This window comes from Zingiber officinale, chromosome 2B (assembly GCF_018446385.1).
Source record: "Zingiber officinale cultivar Zhangliang chromosome 2B, Zo_v1.1, whole genome shotgun sequence".
NCBI lineage: Eukaryota > Viridiplantae > Streptophyta > Magnoliopsida > Zingiberales > Zingiberaceae > Zingiber > Zingiber officinale.
In genome coordinates, this window is record NC_055989.1 from 47,838,979 (window position 1) to 47,857,992 (window position 19,014).

Genomic DNA, 19,014 nt, shown 5'->3' on the forward strand with positions numbered 1-19,014 from the left:
CCACATCATACTAACCCTTGAGTTAGCTTTGGCTAATACGCCCAAGACTTAGCATGATCGGTAGGTAACGATTATCAATTACATCTCTATGCAACTCTTTGTTTATAGGATCAATATCTGCATTTATATTAAAACTCGAGTTAGCTTTGGCTAATACGCCCGAGAGTTAATATATATGTGATTTTGACCTATCTTTCCAACCGTTGGAAGAATGCCTATAGTTGTACTCGATCCAACCGAGTTAACTAGTTACTCAATCTAATTGAGTTGAACTCACCCATGCGTTGATAGGCACGACCAAGATTGTCCCTCCGTACCCTACCAAGATAGTATGTGTTGCTCTGCTTTGGCAGATACAACAACAACATGCGATCGAGGTAGTGGTAGGTATCACGGCATGGTAGGCATTAGAGTTGACGTGATTTAGATCTAATCTAAATGATGATGCGTATCAAATACTTGATTTAGATCTAATCTAATCTTGGGGTGCATCATGTGCATGATTTAGAACTAATCTAATCGCTAGGCACTAATTAACTACTTAATTAAACATGCATCACATACATATAAGCAATTAATTAAATTATTTTGTGATTGTGTCATGGCCCTACTACGATCTTCTCAAGCCAATGAGAAGATCGGATGGTCAACCTAAGGTCAACAGCTTCTCAAGCGCCTTCCTTTTGACCACCTTGTGTTGCTCGCGCCCTCCTCGTAATTCCGTCTCGTGTAGACCTTCCACCGCTTCAAAATTTACATTACATTTTGAAACTTGAGTTACATTCGAGTCTAAATCTAATTTACAACCAGAATATAAGAGAAAGGCACGATGCGCAGGTCATGAAAATAAATAAAAATAAATAAATACAGCACGCACATCACATAACGGCACGCAGGCCGTATTATGAATTACAACACATTTCCAAATCCAATTTGGGTCATTTGAGCCTTGACTATCACAAAATTAATATATAATTCAAAATTATATATTTCTATAATTTTCTGTAATATTTTTTATAATTTTACAAATTTTTACGGGTACAAATTACCTGCGGTTCCGTTTAGCGGTTTTCGGGTGCAATCGCGGAACGAATCCCCTTGGGGGGCCAGGGGCAGCGACCCTACCCGCGATCTAACCATCGCGAGGGTTCCTTTACGATCTAATAGTGCCTTAGCCCGCTGTCCCAAAAAGATTTGGGGCGAAACCAAGCCGTTTCGGAAAAATCTTCCCGGTAGCGGAAGACCACAAGTGTCGAAACACTTGTGCTTCGCTTCTACGAGAAAATTAACCATAAAAACTATAAAAACCTAAATTTACAGAAAATCACAGAAGCTATTTTTTTCATAAAAAAACAAACTGTTGGGTTTTTCAGGCCGCGAGAACTGCGTTTTCGCGTCGCGGAAACCCCGAATCACCCATGCCACTGGATCTCGTGCGAAGGATAGATTTCAAAAATTTACATGTACGAGTTTCTACTTAGATCTACTCCTAGATCTACATGAAGAAAGGTTATACCTTTGAAGCGAAGCCCTTCGCGTTCCCGCTCGTCCAAATGGTGCCGGATCTCAAGAGTATCAAGATAGATACTCCTCTAGAAGTATCCACACGAACACGTAGGTGGAGAAAACCACACAAAAAGGTGTGCTAGCACCTTTGTGTGGTTTGGCCAAGTTGAGGAGGAGAGGGAGAGGGAGAGAGCTCCAAGAGGAAGAAGATGTGAATGCACTTGAATGAGAAAAAGAATTCTCATTCACAATCAAAAGTGGCCAGCCACTTCACAAAGTGTAACCCCCAATTTTGCATTAAGTGCAATTAATGTGAAGCCATTAAAGATAATGGCTTTGTAACTTTCATGAGGTGGCACCCCATGATGATGTGGAGTAACATCATTAGTCCACATCAATGCCAACTCACCAATGAGGTGGCATAAAGTCAAGTCAAACTTGACTTTTTATCTTCCTCTCAAGTCAAGTCAAACTTGACCAAATCTCTTCCATGGTTGTCTAATCTAACCATTTGATTCAAGCCAACTTAATATAATGAATCTAATTCATTAAATTAAGTTGATCTAATGAGTCATAATCTAAATTAGACTCATTGAATACATGAATCAACTTGAGTCCAACTCAAGTTAGCCCAATTAGGATTAGTCTTAATCCAATTTGATTCATCAAATGAATCTAATCCTCTTGGTCCATCATAAGAACCTAATCTCCATCTAATTGTCCTTAGTGTGTGACCATATAGGTTCTTGTAACTTTGGCAATGCCCCTAAACCCATTTAGGAGCATAAGTAATGAGCGGTATCTAGCAACACATCATTACTACCCAAGTTACAAGAATGTTGAGATCCAACATCACCTTGTGACTACTAATTGTGACTCCTCACAATATATGACAAGTGTCCTTCTATCCTAGACATCTAGATTGATCAATATGAGGCATAGACCGTGTCATCCTCTGATCAAATTAAATCTTGAACTCCAAGTAGACTCACTAAATCAAATTAGCTCAATATCTCATATTGACTCATTTGGGCATGGCCATGCACTTTGTGGTCTCACTCTATCAAGAATACCGATGTCTCTCCCGTCATATAGGAGGGATAGATCCCATCTACATCACTCACATCCCTCTGCATAATTCGTTACATACCTAGTCATCGCCTTTATAGTCCACCCAGTTACGGGTGACGTTTGACGAAACCAAAGTACATAACTCCTTATGTAGGGATCCATGGTGACTTCAGGTCTAAGGACTAGTAGTCATACTAATAGCCACATGAGAAAGTATATGACACTCATATAACGATCTATGATACTTTCTCATGGCGGGTCATTCAGTATACATTCTCTAATGCATACCCATGTGTCAACTTGATATCTCTATATCCATGACTTGTGAGATCAAGTCATCGAGTTGACCTACATGCTAGTCTTATTGCATTAACATTGTCCCTGAATGTTAATACTCGACTAGGAATGATTAAGAGTAGTGTTCCCTATATCATCTCACTATCGGTTCAACTAACCGATTGATATAGGTAAGAACCTTCTACTTAAGGACGCTATTATACTTAGTTTATTTGGCACTAATACAAGTAAGTATAATAACCAAAAACCAAATGATTTTATTTATATAGAATATGATACAACAAGTACAAAATACAATCATCAAATGATTGGCACTAGGGCGCTAGCTAACACAAGGGACCTTTTTAGGCCAAGGGGTATAGAGCCAAAGATGTGTTGGAATTGGTTCATTCATATTTGTGTGGACCTATGACTATCTAGGCGAGAGGTGGTTTCGAATATTTAGTCTCTTTTATAGACGACTATTCGAGATATGGGTACATTTATTTGATGTGCCACAAGTCTGAGTGCTTTGAAAAGCTCAAAGAGTACAAGCCTGATGTGAAGAAATGTCATGGTAAAAGTATCAAGACACTATGGTCAGATCGTGGTGCCGAGTACCTCTTAGGAGAGTTTAGGAATTACTTATCAGTGGTCGGGATTCAATCTCAACTATCTGCACCTACTACACCCCAAGAGAATGGTGTGGCAGAACGAAAGAATAGGACTTATATGGAAATAGTTAGATCAATGATGAGTTGTTCAGAATTACCAAATTCATTTTTGGGATATGCTCTGGAAACGACAGCGTACATTCTGAACTTGGTACCTTCTAAGTTAGTACCCTCTACACTCACAGAATTATGGAATGTGCGTAAGCCTAGTTTGAAACACATTCGGATTTGGGGTAGTCCGACACATGTGCTAAAGGGAGATTCTGATAAGTTGAAATCATGTACAGAAGTTCGCTTGTTTGTGGGTTATTCTAAAGGAATGAAAGGTGGTTTATTTTATAGTCCTATAAATCATAAGGTTTTTGTTAGCACCAATGCTCGATTTTAGAAGAGGACTACGTGATGAAACACAAGCCCATGAGTAAAATTGATCTTGAGGAAATAAGAGAGGACAAGTCTAATATAGTACCAACGATATAAGATGAGATACCACAAGAAACTACAACGCGTGTCACAAATGATGCACAATTACAGGTAGTGCCTCATTGTAGTGAGAGGGTTGTTCGGCAACCTGATAGATTCATGTTTTTGGGAGAGTCTTCAGACTTTATCCCAGGTGAATATGAACCTGATCCCTGGACATATGATGAAGCACTCCAAGATAAAAATGCAACATCTTGGCAAAGTGCAACGAACTCTGAAATAGAATCTATGTATTCAAATCAGATCTGGGAGGTTGTAAAACCACCAAATGGAGTAAAAGCCATTTGATGTAAATGGGTCTACAAAAGAAAAAGAGGGATAGACGGGAAGGTGGAAACCTTCAAAGCAAGACTTGTTGCAAAAGGATATACTAAAAAAGAGAGAATCGATTATAAGGAAACCTTTTCGCCGGTAGCCATGCTCAAGTCTATCGAACTATTTTATCTATTGCTGCTCATATGGATTATGAGGTTTGGAAAATGGATATTAAGACAGCTTTCCTTAACGGAAGTCTTGAAGAAAACATCCATATGAAGCAACCAAAGGAATTCATTGCGAAGGGCAAAGAGCATCTTGTATGCAAGCTCAATCAGTCCATTTATGGACTGAAGCAATCTTCGAGATCTTGGAACGTTCGGTTTGATGAATTGATCCCGTCTTATGGATTCATTCAGTATCCGGATGAGTCTTGTGTATACAAGAAAAGTGACGGAAACGTGGTGGTATTTCTTGTACTATACGTAGATGACATTTTGCTCATTGGCAATAATGTCAAAGTGTTGTCAGACATAAGGGTATAGTTGTCGAAGAAATTTGATATGAAGGAATTGGGAGAATGTGGACAAATTCTTAGGATCAAAGTAATAAGGAATTGCAAGAAAATAATGTTATGCTTATTGATGTGCGTAGATTATATACTCTTTTATGCATGTTTTTACGCACATTTACATACTTTGAGCATGCTTGATCTATGCATTTTTATACTTCCAGCTTTCCTTTTAGCATATTTACTCTTTTGGTTCGGAGATCTGCTTTTTGTGCATTTTCTGTACACAGGAGTCGATTTGGTGAAGAATCTACATCTTTGGGCAAGCCTTAGAGGAAAGAAAGGGAGAAAGCACCAGGCCGTGTATCTCACACAGCCCTGCACTGGTATGGAGCTCGGGCCGTGTGGAGTTTGGCACCAACAGAAGAGGAAGATGACATGGCTGTGTGAACCTCACACGGCCGTGTCAAGAAGCCAACAGAGAAGCCTTACATGGCCGTGTGGATCTACAGTGTGAGGTTTCAGCCGTCACCACCGTGTAGCAGAGCGAAGGGTCGGCCGTGTGAGTCACCTGCACGGCGAGAAGGAACTGGACATGGCCGTGTGAATCTCACACGGTCGTGTCACGGGGCCGTGTGGCGCCCGATTCCCTCCTCTATTTAAACCCTCCTTAATGAATTGAAAAGGGGATCTCTCCCCCTTTGGGAGAAGGCAAGATTTGGTGGTTTCCTCCCATTCTTGGGATGATTTCAGGGCAATTCTAAGGGGGTTCTTGACGATTTCGATTGGATCCGAAGACGAGGCTTCTTCGTAGATAAGTTTTCTCTTTCCCCCTTTTCTTGGTTTCTTGGATTGGGGATTTAAGAAATGCTTGTAATCTTCATTTCTTCGGATATTCTTCCTCGATTCATGGAGTAGATCTTGTATTCCAGGATTAAGGGAGTATTTGTATGATGGATTGATGTAATCTCTTATGGATTTGCCATTTTCTTGTTTCAATGACATTGTCTTGCTTGTATCAATTAGATCTTGAATGATTAATGGTGGTTTGTGCTTAATTCTCAATCTTGATTAATTGTTTGGATTTCTTGTGGACTTTGTAAAGATAAACTCTCACTCGATCATCCGAGGGATCCACGTGACAGGTGCAAGCCCGTGTAAGGACGTTTAAGAGATAATCTTGAAGAGGAAATAGGAATATTCAAGAGAGTAGGATGGATTTTGTGATTAGTTTCTTGTATCTTGATAGATTAATAAGTTGTGGGCTTCTATGTTGATATCCGAGGAAGGCATAGTAATAGGTGCGCTTCTGTGTAAGGACAACGTAGGTTCACGTCTAATTGATCATATTTAGATACATTTCTCAGTCCTTAGCCGGTTATCTATTGCAAGAGAGAACCGGCAACTTTCTACAAGTGTTTGGCAATTGAGGGATAAGAATTGGTGAACCATTTACATTCAAGAAATCTTACAATGAAACCGAAACTCCTAGAATCTCCCTTATCATAACCCAAAACACTAAACTCTTGTTTGTTGATCTATAATATTAGATTTGTTTACCTTCACTTTGCATTTGAAACGATTGGATAGTTGTTTAGCTAATTCGCATTGAGACATTTCTAGTGCTTATTCCAGTCCCTGTGGATACGATAATCTTTTATGTTACTTGTGACGTGACAAGTTTTTGGTGCCGTTGCCGGGGACTGCGCTATAACATTAGGAATTATCAATTGAGTTAGACTAAACATAACATTTGTTTTCCTTTACATTTTCATAGTTGTAACTAATTTTTTTTTTTTTAGAATTCTCTTTCTATAAGCTTTTCTTTTCCTGAATAAGATTCTTGACAATTCTTTTTGTTGCAATTATAATTCTAATTCTAACTTTGCATGCCTGATTTCTAGCACTCTAATTTAACTTTTCTCTATTTTCTCTTTTGATCTAGTTTCTTTCTTCTTTTCTTTTGTAAACATATCTTGCAATCTTTAGCATATGAATTTATCCTTTCTTTCTTGTTTTCATTATGCACTTTCTTTCTTGCAATTTAAATTCGGCATTTTCTTTCTTGTTTTTCATATTGCATTTTATTTCTTGTCTTTGATTCTTCATTTTATAATTTTTTCTTGAATATCCATGAGCACTAACATGTCAAGCAGGCCCATGAGAAATTTTTCTACACCAATTTCTGCAAGATTTTTGTCTCCCATTGTGCAACCTCAAATTGAAGCAGAAAGTTTCCAACTAGACACAGAGTTAATTTTTATGATACAAGGTCACAAATTTGGAGGAGAAGTAACAGAAAGTCCTTATCTGCATCTTGAAACATTTTTAGAGATTTGTGATATGGTGAAATGTGAAGGAGTGTCAGCAAATGCAGTTCGATTGATGGCATTTCCTTTCAGTATCAAGGATAAAGCAAGGACTTGGTTATATTCTCGCTACCCTCAAAGCATCACAAGTTGGGAACAATTGGAGAAGCAATTTCTGGATCATTTTTTTCCTCTAAGTAGAACAATGTATATGAGGAATTGCATAACAAATTTTGCTCAGGCATATGGAGAATCATTAGTTGAAGCATGGGATAGATTCAAGAGTCTTCAAAGACAGTGCCCTCATCATGGTTTTAAAAAATGGTTGATTTTGCACATATTCTATGGGGGAATTTCTTTCTCAGACAAGAGTTTATTGGATTCATCAGCTGGAGGTTCTTTTATGGACAAAAGTGTAGATGAAGCTTATTCATTGATTGATCAAGTGACATTGAACCTCCATGAATGGTTGAACAAAAGTTGGATGGAATTTCCCTCAGATATTCAAGAAGTACAAGCCATAAATGTAAGAGAGCCTATCAAACAAAATGAAATTCAACCACCTAAAAATGTTGAAATTCACAAGTCACAGAGCGAGGAGTTCAAACATTTGGGGGCAAAACTTGATAGTATTGTTTCAAAATGGTTTAAAGAAGATCCCCCTCCTACACAGTCAAGATCCAATGAAAAGTGTGATGATATTGGGTTGAGAAGTGGCAAAAATCATGAAGAACCTATGAATGACATGTTTAGAATTGAGGAGAAGAATAATAGAAGATCGCAAGAACTCAGTTCCATTTCTCTAGGAAGTTCCCAAAGGCCACGAGTACCTTTCCCTCAACGATTAATCACACCAACATTAGATAAGCAAGTTGGACCTCCTCATAAAGCTCAAAGGAAATTTAGGAAAAAAGAAGTTCAATCTTTCCCAGGACCTTCACTAAGGGTTCCTTTTCCACAAAGGTTAGTGGGGGTCAATGAAAATAAAGACTTCGACAAATCCTGTGACACTAATATGGTTGAGTGCAGATTTTTGAATATATATGAAGATGAAGATTTTTCAGATGAGGATTTTATTGATAATGCAGTGGTAAATAAGTTTTCAGATCTACCTCAAAATTTTATAAGGTGTTATAGTGACATTGAATTTTCAGATGATGAATGTGATGTGGTAGATCAACTTAAAACTGCAAGTGAAGTTATTGATCCTCTTGTTATTGATTCTCCTTTTGAGGACATAGATGTTGGTTTATTTTTTGATGTATGTGTTGATGATGATGATATGGAAGAATGTGTAGGGAGTTGTGTTGTGGAAGCAGCATCTCAAGGATCACCACCTTTGTCAACACAACCCTTAGAGGTTTTAAGAATTAATCATGTTGTGGAACAATGTGTAGGGACTTATGCAGAGCTAGCAGAGTCTCAAGAATCACCATCATTGATATCATCAACACCTGAGCTAGAGCCAGAACCATCATTTGATTCAGAGGAAGTCACATCTACATGTTTAGAAATTTCAGGTATTTCTCAACAAAGTAAGGTTAGTATTTCTTGTGATCTTTTGGAAAACTTTATGGAGGTACCTATAATTGACTTTGTTGGATGTGATTCAGTTTTTTTTACTTATTCATCTTATCTTGATATGGTTCTAGCTCTATACTATATAACATGCTTGTGGGAGATTTGTTTTTCTTTTGGATGTGCAGATTTCACATGGGCCAATAATTGGAAGCTCAATCTGAACCGTCTTCGACCACCTGAAAAAATTTCCAAGAAGATGAAGATGGAGAGAGTTATACTTTACTTTGTAGCTCCTTTGATGAAAGCTCTCTTCATAATAAGAGCTCTTGGTAGGAGGGTTCTAAAATATCTTACCCCTCTAAGAGCAAGATTTAGATGAATCTAATGAGGTGGTCGAGCTAATGACTTTAAACAAGCGCTTCTTGGGAGGCAACCCAAGTTCATTTTCCTTATTTTCTTTTATGTCTTTAGTTCTCTCTTTATAATAAACATGTATCCTCTACTTAATTTTTCTTGTCTATCTTATTGTTGTAGAATTCAAAGTTGTGGAGGAATATGAGTATTGGATGAAGGAGTATCTTTAAAAACATGAATGTCAACCATTTGGAGCTCATCACTTGGTAACTTCTCTTAAAATCTCCTCCACATTGTTTTTAGATTTCATCGGGACGATGAAAAGTTTAAGTCTGGGGGGGTGTCATGTACTGTTTAGTTTGGTTTTCATTTTCAGTTTTTATTTTTTGTTAGTTTTTCACGTTGGTTCTTGTTGCTTTATTTTGCTTGTTTTTGAAATAATCATGGCAAAAAAAAAAAAAAAAAATTGAGAACATCAATCTTCACTTATATGCTTTCTTGGATTCAAGTGAAATGTTAGCACGATTATTGTCTTGATTCATGGTGTTCGAATGATGCTAGTAGTAAACTTTGTGTAGTTCTTTTTTCTATCTTGGGAAGCATTAATAAGCTGAGAATCTTATGGTGATGAGTTTTAATTTTGGTTCAACCTTAAGGATTTTATCTTCACTACACTTGTGCTTGATGCTTGAATAGTTGATGTCATTGAAATAGTCATGATTCATCTTGTTTGCTTAGTACTTGGTTTCAATGGTGATTTCTCAACTTTCATTTTGGTTACTGGATGAGGCTCAAATCATTAAAGCTCATTTGGAAAAATCAAAATATCCCAACATGTGTGCTAAAAGTACATTTGTGAATAAGTTTTGCACAATGCAAACACTTAAAAAAAAAAAGGGATATAAAAAATAGTTGTCATGAGTGGAATCTAGCAAGTCACCCCTTTGAGACCGAGTTAGGTTACTGGGGAAATGACTGCTTAGCTTCCCTTGAGATTGAGCACACCTTTGAGACCTTGGGTTAGTTAAGAAATATGAACCAAGTGAATGGTGAGTAAGTGCCTATCACTGGTTACTTGTCTTTCACTGGAAACACTAGGAATTCAAATTTGATGACGACTTGACTAGGACATGGATTGAAACTTGAAGGGTGTTGAGTTACTTTTACACTGTGCACAAGATTCTTATGCTTGAACCATACTTTACTTGTTTCCATGATCATGCTTGTTAATAAAACTTTTTGATAGAGTTAGGAAAGTGCACTAGGTTTTATGAATGTGTTGTAGAACATATGAATTTAGACTGCGACATTTTTTATTAAGGACAAGCAAAGGTTTAAGTCTGGGGGTATGATGTGCGTAGATTATATACTCTTTTATGCATGTTTTTATGCACATTTACATACTTTGAGCATGCTTGATCTATGCATTTTTATACTTCCAGCTTTCCTTTTAGCATATTTACTCTTTTGGTTCGGAGATCTGCTTTTTGTGCATTTTCTGTACACAGGAGTCGATTTGGTGAAGAATCTACATCTTTGGGCAAGCCTTGGAGGAAACAAAGGGAGAAAGCACCAGGCTGTGTATCTCACACGGCCCTGCACTGGTATGGAGCTCGGGCCGTGTGGAGTTTGGCACCAACAGAAGAGGAAGATGACATGGCCGTGTCAAGATTTGAAGCCAACCAGAGCGAAGCCTTACATGGCCGTGTGGAACTACACGGCCGTGTGAGGTTTCCAAAGAGCTGTGGCCGTGTGCACCACACGGCCGTGTAGCATTTCCAGAGAGCAGAAGGGTCCTGGCCGTGTGAGTCACACGGCCGTGCAGCTTTGGCAGAGAAGGAACTGGACATGGTCGTGTGAATCTCACACAGCCGTGTCACGGGGCCGTGTGGCGCCCAATTCCCTCCACTATTTAAACCCTCCTTAATGAATTGAAAAGGGGATCTCTCCCCCTTTGGGAGAAGGCAAGATTTGGTGGTTTCCTCCCATTCTTGGGAGGATTTCTGGGCGATTCTAAGGGGGTTCTTGACGATTTCGACTCCGGAGCGAGGATTGGATCCGAAGACGAGGCTTCTTCGTAGATAAGTTTTCTCTTTCCCCCTTTTCTTGGTTTCTTGGATTGGGGATTTAAGAAATGCATGTAATCTTCATTTCTTCGAATATTCTTCCTCGATTCATGGAGTAGATCTTGTATTCTAGGATTAAGTGAGTATTTGTATGATGGATTGATGTAATCTCTTATGGATTTGCCATTTTCTTGTTTCAATGACATTGTCTTGCTTGTATCAATTAGATCTTGAATGATTAATGGTGGTTTGTGCTTAATTCTCAATCTTGATTGATTGTTTGGATTTCTTGTGGACTTTGTAAAGATAAACTCTCACTCGATCATCCGAGGGATCCACGTGATAGGTGCAAGCCCGTGTAAGTATGTTTGAGAGATAATCTTGAAGAGGAAATAGGAATATTCAAGAGAGTAGGATGGATTTTGTGATTAGTTTCTTGTATCTTGATAGATTAATAAGTTGTGGGCTTCTATGTTGATATCCGAGGAAGGCATAGTAATAGGTGCGCTTCTGTGTAAGGACAACATAGGTTCACGTCTAATTGATCATATTTAGATACATTTCTTAGTCCTTAGCCGGTTATCTATTGCAAGAGAGAACCGGCAACTTTCTACAAGTGTTTGGCAATTGAGGGATAAGAATTGGTGAACCATTTACATTCAAGAAATCTTACAAAGAAACCGAAACTCCTAGAATTTTCCTTATCATAACCCAAAACACTAAACTCTTGTTTGTTGATCTATAATATTAGATTTGTTTACCTTCACTTTGCATTTGAAACGATTGGATAGTTGTTTAGCTAATTCGCATTGAGACATTTTTAGTGCTTATTCCAGTCCCTGTGGATAAAATAATCTTTTATATTACTTTGGACATTTCCGTACACTTGCGGAGCGTGACACTTATCCCAAGCTTCATACATCGATACTATCCTATCTTGTTTTATCATTCAAAACTCCAAAAAAGGTTTTTTACCTTTTCGGCTTGGAATACCTTTATCTAAAGAGATGTGTCCTAAAACATCCAACGAGATAGAGGAGATGAAGGTAGTTCCTTATGCTTCGGTTGTAGGAAGCCTAATGTATGCAATGCTATGTACGATATCGGATATCTGTTTTACCGTGGGCATTGTTAGCAGATATTAAAGTAATCCAGGACAAGGACATTGGACTGCCATAAAGTATATATTAAAATACCTGAGAAGGACTAGAGATTATATGCTGGTTTACCAAGTAGATGATTTGCTCCTTGTAGGTTACACAAATTCAGATTTCTAATCAGATAGGGGCAGTAGTAAGTCAACCTCGGGGTATGTATTTACTTTGGGAGGTGGAGCCATAACATGGAGGAGTGTTAAGAAGAAATGCGTTTCGGACTCCACCATGGAAGCTGAATATGTCGTAGCCTCTGAGGTAGCCAAAGAAGCAGTATGACTCAGAAACATCATAATGGACTTAGATGTGATTCCTGGTTTGCCCAAAATTATCACAATTTATTGTGATAATAGTGGTGTAATACCAAGCTCGAACGAATCACGAGCCCATAAGCCAAGTAAATACATTGAGTGCAAGTACCACCTGATACGAGATATCGTAAAGTGAGGATAAGTTGTTATCGCCAAGATTGCATCAGTAGACAACCTGGTAGATTCTTTCACTAAGGCCCTTCCGACGAGAGCTTTTCATAGGCATGTTGAGGGGATGGGAATCAGATGTATGACAGCATATATGGCAGCATAGTCTTTTAGTATAAGTGGGAGATTATTAGGATGTACACTAAAAGCCTAGCTTTTTGTATGAATATTTGTATTTTGAAATGAGAATCACTCTGGTCAAATGTTGCATGTTAATGTAGTTGTCCATTTAATTTATATTGTAAATAATATGGTGTGTGGTGCCACATAAAAGATCATGTTAGCAGTTCCTTATAAATTTTAAATAGTAGCTCACGACTGAGATGGATAGGGACAAACAATTGGAACAGTTGTATTGTAATTTGGAATTTGTTTGTCTTGAATATATAATTACACTAGTACACTATGTGTGTATTGAGCAGGACCATTTGAGGTTGCTCTTTTTATATAGACTGCATAAAAGAATAAAAACTCTGTTATTATAGATGTGCGTACTCTTAATCCCGATATAATAACAAACACATACTTAATATTTATTTTTTTAATTTATCAAACGGTGAAATTTATTCAATTAAATCAATAGACCCGATAAGTTGGGAAATAATATTATTTATATGGTGTGTTGTTGATTACAAAAGGAAATTGTGTCCTAATAATCTAGGTTGATGATGTCCCCTTGAGGAGCTCATAAGGATTATCATGTAAACCCTGCAGGTGGACTTAGTCTAACATGATAATAAGGTTGAGTGGTACTACTCTTGAAGCTAGATGTTAATTAAGTGAGTTGTCAGTAACTCATTTAATTAACGGGCATACGATATCTTAAACACAGGGAGACTAATGTACTCATGATAAGTAGGAGCCTATATTGTAATATGGGATGGGACGGTAGTTCAATAATAACTCTTTAGTGGTATGAGTTATTATTGATGAACATGAGTTGGGTGTTCGGGTCGAACACAGGAAGCTCAAGTCCATCAGGAGGCCAAAATCAATTCCTCCTCTCGGTTCCTGTTGTAGCCTCTATAGAGCCTCGCATTCACCCGTTTTGGTTTTGCTTCCTACCCAAGAAAGGGATCGGCCACATCCTTGCTTGGTGCCTAAGCAAGGGGCCAGCCAAACCAAAAGAAAAGAAAATAAAAAGAAATGAGAAAAAGGGGAGATTTTTTCTCAACAGAATTAAAGATTTTCTAAAAAGAATTACGTTGATTCTTTCTTAGAAATTTTCTAAAAAAATTATATTAATTCTTTCCAAAGAAATTTTTATAAAAAGAATTATGTTAATTCTTTCCTTGAGATTTTTCTAAAAGAATTATGTTGATTGTTTCTTAAAAATTTTCTAAAAAGAATTATATTAATTCTTTCTTAAGAAATTTTTCTAAAAAGAATTATGTTAATTTTTTTCTAGAGTTTTTTTCTAAAAAAAAATCTATTACTTTTTCTCCTTTTTTTATCTGTGGAAAAGGGTTGGAAAAGGAGAGGAGGTTGTGCCACAAAAATAAACAATTCAATTAAGAATTGGTAAGTTTCTCTCTTTTCCCTTAAGGTCGGCGCCCCATTTTTTCTTTTCTTTCGTCTAGGGCCGGCGCCCCACTTCTTTTCTTCTTCCCTTTTCTTCCCTCTAGGGCAGGCGCCCCATCTTCTCTTGGTGGTCAGAGCTTGGAGAAAAATAAAATGAAGAGACGAAGCACCTTGGTGGCCGACAGTTTGGAGGAGAAGAAGAAGAAGAAGGCGTTCCTTGCTTTGCATCTTTTGGTGGTAGGCGGCTTGGAAACAAAAGGGGTTCGGGTGTTTTTGTCATGGAAGATTGTCAGCCACACGACGTCCAAGAAGAGGAGAGGAATACAGTAGAAGATCAAGAGGTCTTTGTCTACGAAGAAAGGTACAACTAGTTATTTATTCCGCAGTACAACTAGTTTTGTTTTCTTTATATGGATCTAGAAATACCAACATAAGAGGCTAGCGATTTCATGTTTTTATTTTTGTGCTTCGATTTTCTGTTTCGATCTTGCGCTTTGATTGAGGTCTCTGTAGTTAAACCTAAGGTTACTGTGAGAAGTTTAAATATTCAATTTTCTTTGAAAGGCTTTGTCTAGGAAGTGGTGGATGATCCCATAACCGAGAAGGCCTAGTGCCTCACCAACGACATGGAAGCCAATCCTTGAAATAAATATTTAATCAACTTCTGTAATATGGTTTAACTTCTGAAGAACACAAGGGTTGAACTTAGAGTAAAAATGTTAAGTTTCGTTTCCAATCTAAGTTTAACTTTGAAAAATGAACTTGGAGTAAAAATGTTAAGTTCCGTTTCCAATCCAAGTTTAACTTTTGAAGAGCACATAGGTTGCTAGGAAACGTTCTGTGATTGTACAGATTTTTGTATAGGGGAAATAGAATGGTATTCCAAGTAGCACCCTTCAAAATGGTTCTGCTCAATACATACTAGTGTAATTTTATAGTCAAGACAGACTAATAGCAAATTGCACTACAACCGTTCCAATGATTTGCCCCAATCCATCTTGGTTGTGATCTACTATTTATAATTTATAAGGAATCGATAACATGATCTTCTGTGTGGCACCACATACCATGTTATCTACATTATAAATTAAATGGACAACTTCATTGATATATATATAAATATAAAATGTAAACATTTGACCAAAGTGATTCTCATTTCAAAATATTTCAAAACAGATGTTTATACAAAAGCTAGGCTTACAGTATACATCCCAACAATCTCCCACTTATACTAAAAGACTATGCTGCCATAAATACTGCTATAATCTAATTCCCATTCACACAACATGCCTATCAAAAGCTCTCACCAGAAGAGCCTTAGTGAAAGGATCTGCCAGGTTATCTGCTAATGTAATCTTGGTGACAACAACCTCTCCTCATTTTACGTTGTCTCGTATCAGGTGGTACTTACGCTCAATGTGTTTACTTGCCTTATGAGCTCGTTGTTCCTTCGAGTATGCTATTGCACTACTGTTGTCACAATAAATTGTGATAACTTTGGGCAAATTAGGAATCACATCTATGTCCATCAAGAAGTTTCTGAGCCATATAGTTTGTTTGGCTGCCTCAGAGGATGCTACATACTCAGCTTCCATGGTGGAGTCTGAAACGCATTTCTGCTTAACACTCCTCCATGCTATGCCTGGTAGTTAGAGCCCTAGAGCCAATCATTTGATGATTGTATGGACTCATGTATATCATATTCTTGTATATTAATAAAGGCATTTGTTTGGTTATTATACTTAATTGTATTAGTGTCAAATAGACTAAGTATAATAGCGTCCTTGAGTAGAAGGTTCATACCTATATCAATCGATTAGTTGAATCGATAGTGAGATGATATAGGGAACACTACTCAAAATCATTCCTAGTCGAGTATTAACATTCAGGGACAATGTTAATGCAATAAGACTAGCATGTAGGTCAGCTCGATGACTTGATCTCACAAGTCATGGATATGGAGATATCAAGTTGACACATGGGTATGCATTGGAGAATGTATACTGAATGACCCACCATGAGAAAGTATCATGGATCGTTATATGAGTGTCATATACTTTCTCATGTGGCTATTAGTATGACTATTAGTCCTTAGACCTGAAGTCACCATGGATCCCTACATAAGGAGTTATGTACTTTAGTTTCGTCAAACGTCACCCGTAACTGGGTGGACTATAAAGGCGATTACTGGGTATGTAACGAATTATGTAGAGGGATGTGAGTGATGTAGATGGGATCTATCCCTTCCATATGACGGGAGCGACATCGCTATTCTTGATAGAGTGAGACCACTAAGTGCATGGCCATGCCCAAATGAGTCAACATTAGATGTTGAGCTCATTTGATCGAGTGCGTCTACTTGGAGTTCAAGATTTAGATTGATTAGAGGATGACACGGTCTATGGCTCAAATTGATCAATCTAGATGTCTAGGATAGAAGGACATTTGTCACATATTGTGAGGAGTCACAATTAGTAGTCACAAGGTGATGTTGGATCTCAACATTCTTATAACTTGGGTAGTAATGATGTGTTGCTAGATACCGCTCATTACTTATGCTCCTAAATGGGTTTAGGGCATTGCCAACGTTACAAGAACCTATAGGGTCACACACTTAGGACAATTAGATGGAGATTTGGTTCATATGATGAACCAAGAGGATTAGATTCATTTGATGAATCATATTGGATTAAGAGTAATCCAAATTGGGCTAATTGAGTTGGACTCAAGTTGATTCATGTTTAAATCAACTTAATTTAATGAATTAGATTCATTATATTAAGTTGGCTTGATCATATGGTTGGATTAGATCAACCATGAGAGAGATTTGATCAAGTTTGACTTGATTTGAGAGGAAGAGAAAAAGTCATGTTTGACTTGACTTTTTGCCACATCACTAGTGAGTTGGCAAGATGTGGACCAATAGGATTGCTCCACATCATCAATGTGTGCCACCTCATGGAGGTTATAAGCCTCCATAGCATTTAATGTGGCCGGCCCACATTAAATGAGGAGGTTACACATGTTGCCATGTCATTTAGTGAGGTGGCAATATGTGGACCAATGGTGTTGATCCACATCATCCTAGAGTGCCACCTCATGGGGGTTACAACTCTTAATGGTTTCATATTAATTGCAATTAATGCAATTAATTTGGTGGTTTTACCATGGAGAGTGGCCGGCCACTTTGGTGAAGAAGGAGAATTTGATTTTTCATTCAAGGGTTGCATCTTCTTCCTCCTTCCTCTCAAGCTCTCCCTCTCCCTCTCCTCCTTACTTGACCGAACCTTACCAAGGTGCTAGCACACCTTTGTGTGAGGTTTTCTCCACCTAAGTTGTCCGTGTGGATACTTCTAGAGGACCGGCGCTTGACGGTCTTGAGATCCGGCAACACCTTGGAAGAGCGGGATTCGCGTAGGGCGCGCATCAAGGGTAAACACTTTTTCCTCGTAGATCTAAGTAGTAGATCAGTTTTTGAACTCGTACAAGAAATAGTTTTTCAAATTTTGTATACGAATCTTTGCACCGATCTACGGCTTTGGGTCCTTCGGGGTTTCCGCGACGCGAATAAGTGGTTTTCGCGGCTCGAAGAACCCAACAATGCCTGCACCTCCCAAAGTAAACACATACCCCAAGGTTGATTTTACTGCTATCCTTAACTGATTGGAAGTCCAAATTTGTGTAACCCACAGAGAGCAAATCATCTGCCTGGTAAACCAGCATATAATCTCTAGTCATTTTCAGGTACATTAATATATGCTATACGGCAGTCCAATGGCCCGGTCCTGGGTTACCTTGATATCTGCTAACCATTCCCACAGTAAAATAGATATTCGGTCTCGTATATAGCATCGCATACATTAGGCTTCCTACAGCCGAAACATAAGGAACTACCTTCATTTCCTCTATCTTCTTTGATATCTTAGAACACATCTCTTTAGATAAAGGTACTACATACCAAAAAGGTAGAAAATTTTCTTGGAATTTTACATGCTAAAAAGAGCTAGGATAGTATCGATGTATGAATCTTGGGATAAGGACAACATTCTTTTCTTGCGATCCCTTATTACTTTGATCCCAAGAATATGTCCACATTCTCCCAAGTCCTTCATATCAAACTATTTAGACATCCATACCCTTACATTTGACAACACTTTGACATTATTGTCAATGAGCAAAATGTCATCTACGTATGGTATAAGAAATACCACCACGTTTCAGTCACTTTTCTTGTATACAAAAGACCCATCCGGACAGTGAATGAATCCATAAGATAGGATCACTTCGTCAAACTAAATGTTCTAAGATCTCGAAGTTTTCTTCAGTCCATAAATGGACCGATTGAGTTTACATACAAGATGCTCTTTGGCCTTCGCAATGAATCCTTCTGGTTGCTTCATATAGATTTTTTCTTCAAGACTTTCGTTAAGGAAAGCTGTCTTGACATCCATTTGCCAAACCTCATAATCCATACGAGTAGCAATAGATAAAAGAATTTGGATAGACTTAAGCATGACTACCGACGAAAAAGTTTCCTCATAATCAATTACCTCTTTCTGAGTATACCCATTCGCAACAAGCCTCACTTTAAAGGTTTCCACCTTCCCGTCTGTTCCTATTTTTCTTTGTAGACCCATTTACATCCAATGACTTTTACATCATTTGGTGATTTTACAAGCTCCCAGATCTGATTAGAATGCATATATTCTATTTCAAAGTTCATCGCACTTTGCCAAGATGTTGCATCTTTATCTTGGAGTCCTTCATCATATGTCCAGGGATCAGCTTCATGTTCACTAGGGATCAAGTCCGAAGACTCCCAAATGTTGGTTAA

The 19,014-nt window shown here is 38.0% G+C and overlaps 1 non-coding gene across 1 annotated transcript; it reads right to left on the reverse strand.

Moving 5' to 3' along the window:
- Window positions 1-7,294: 7,294 nt before the first annotated feature.
- On the reverse strand, window positions 7,295-7,400 carry LOC122049813. The gene has a single exon (XR_006131069.1). It is a non-coding gene; the product is annotated as a small nucleolar RNA R71 (small nucleolar RNA).
- Between the last annotated feature and the right edge of the window lie 11,614 nt (window positions 7,401-19,014).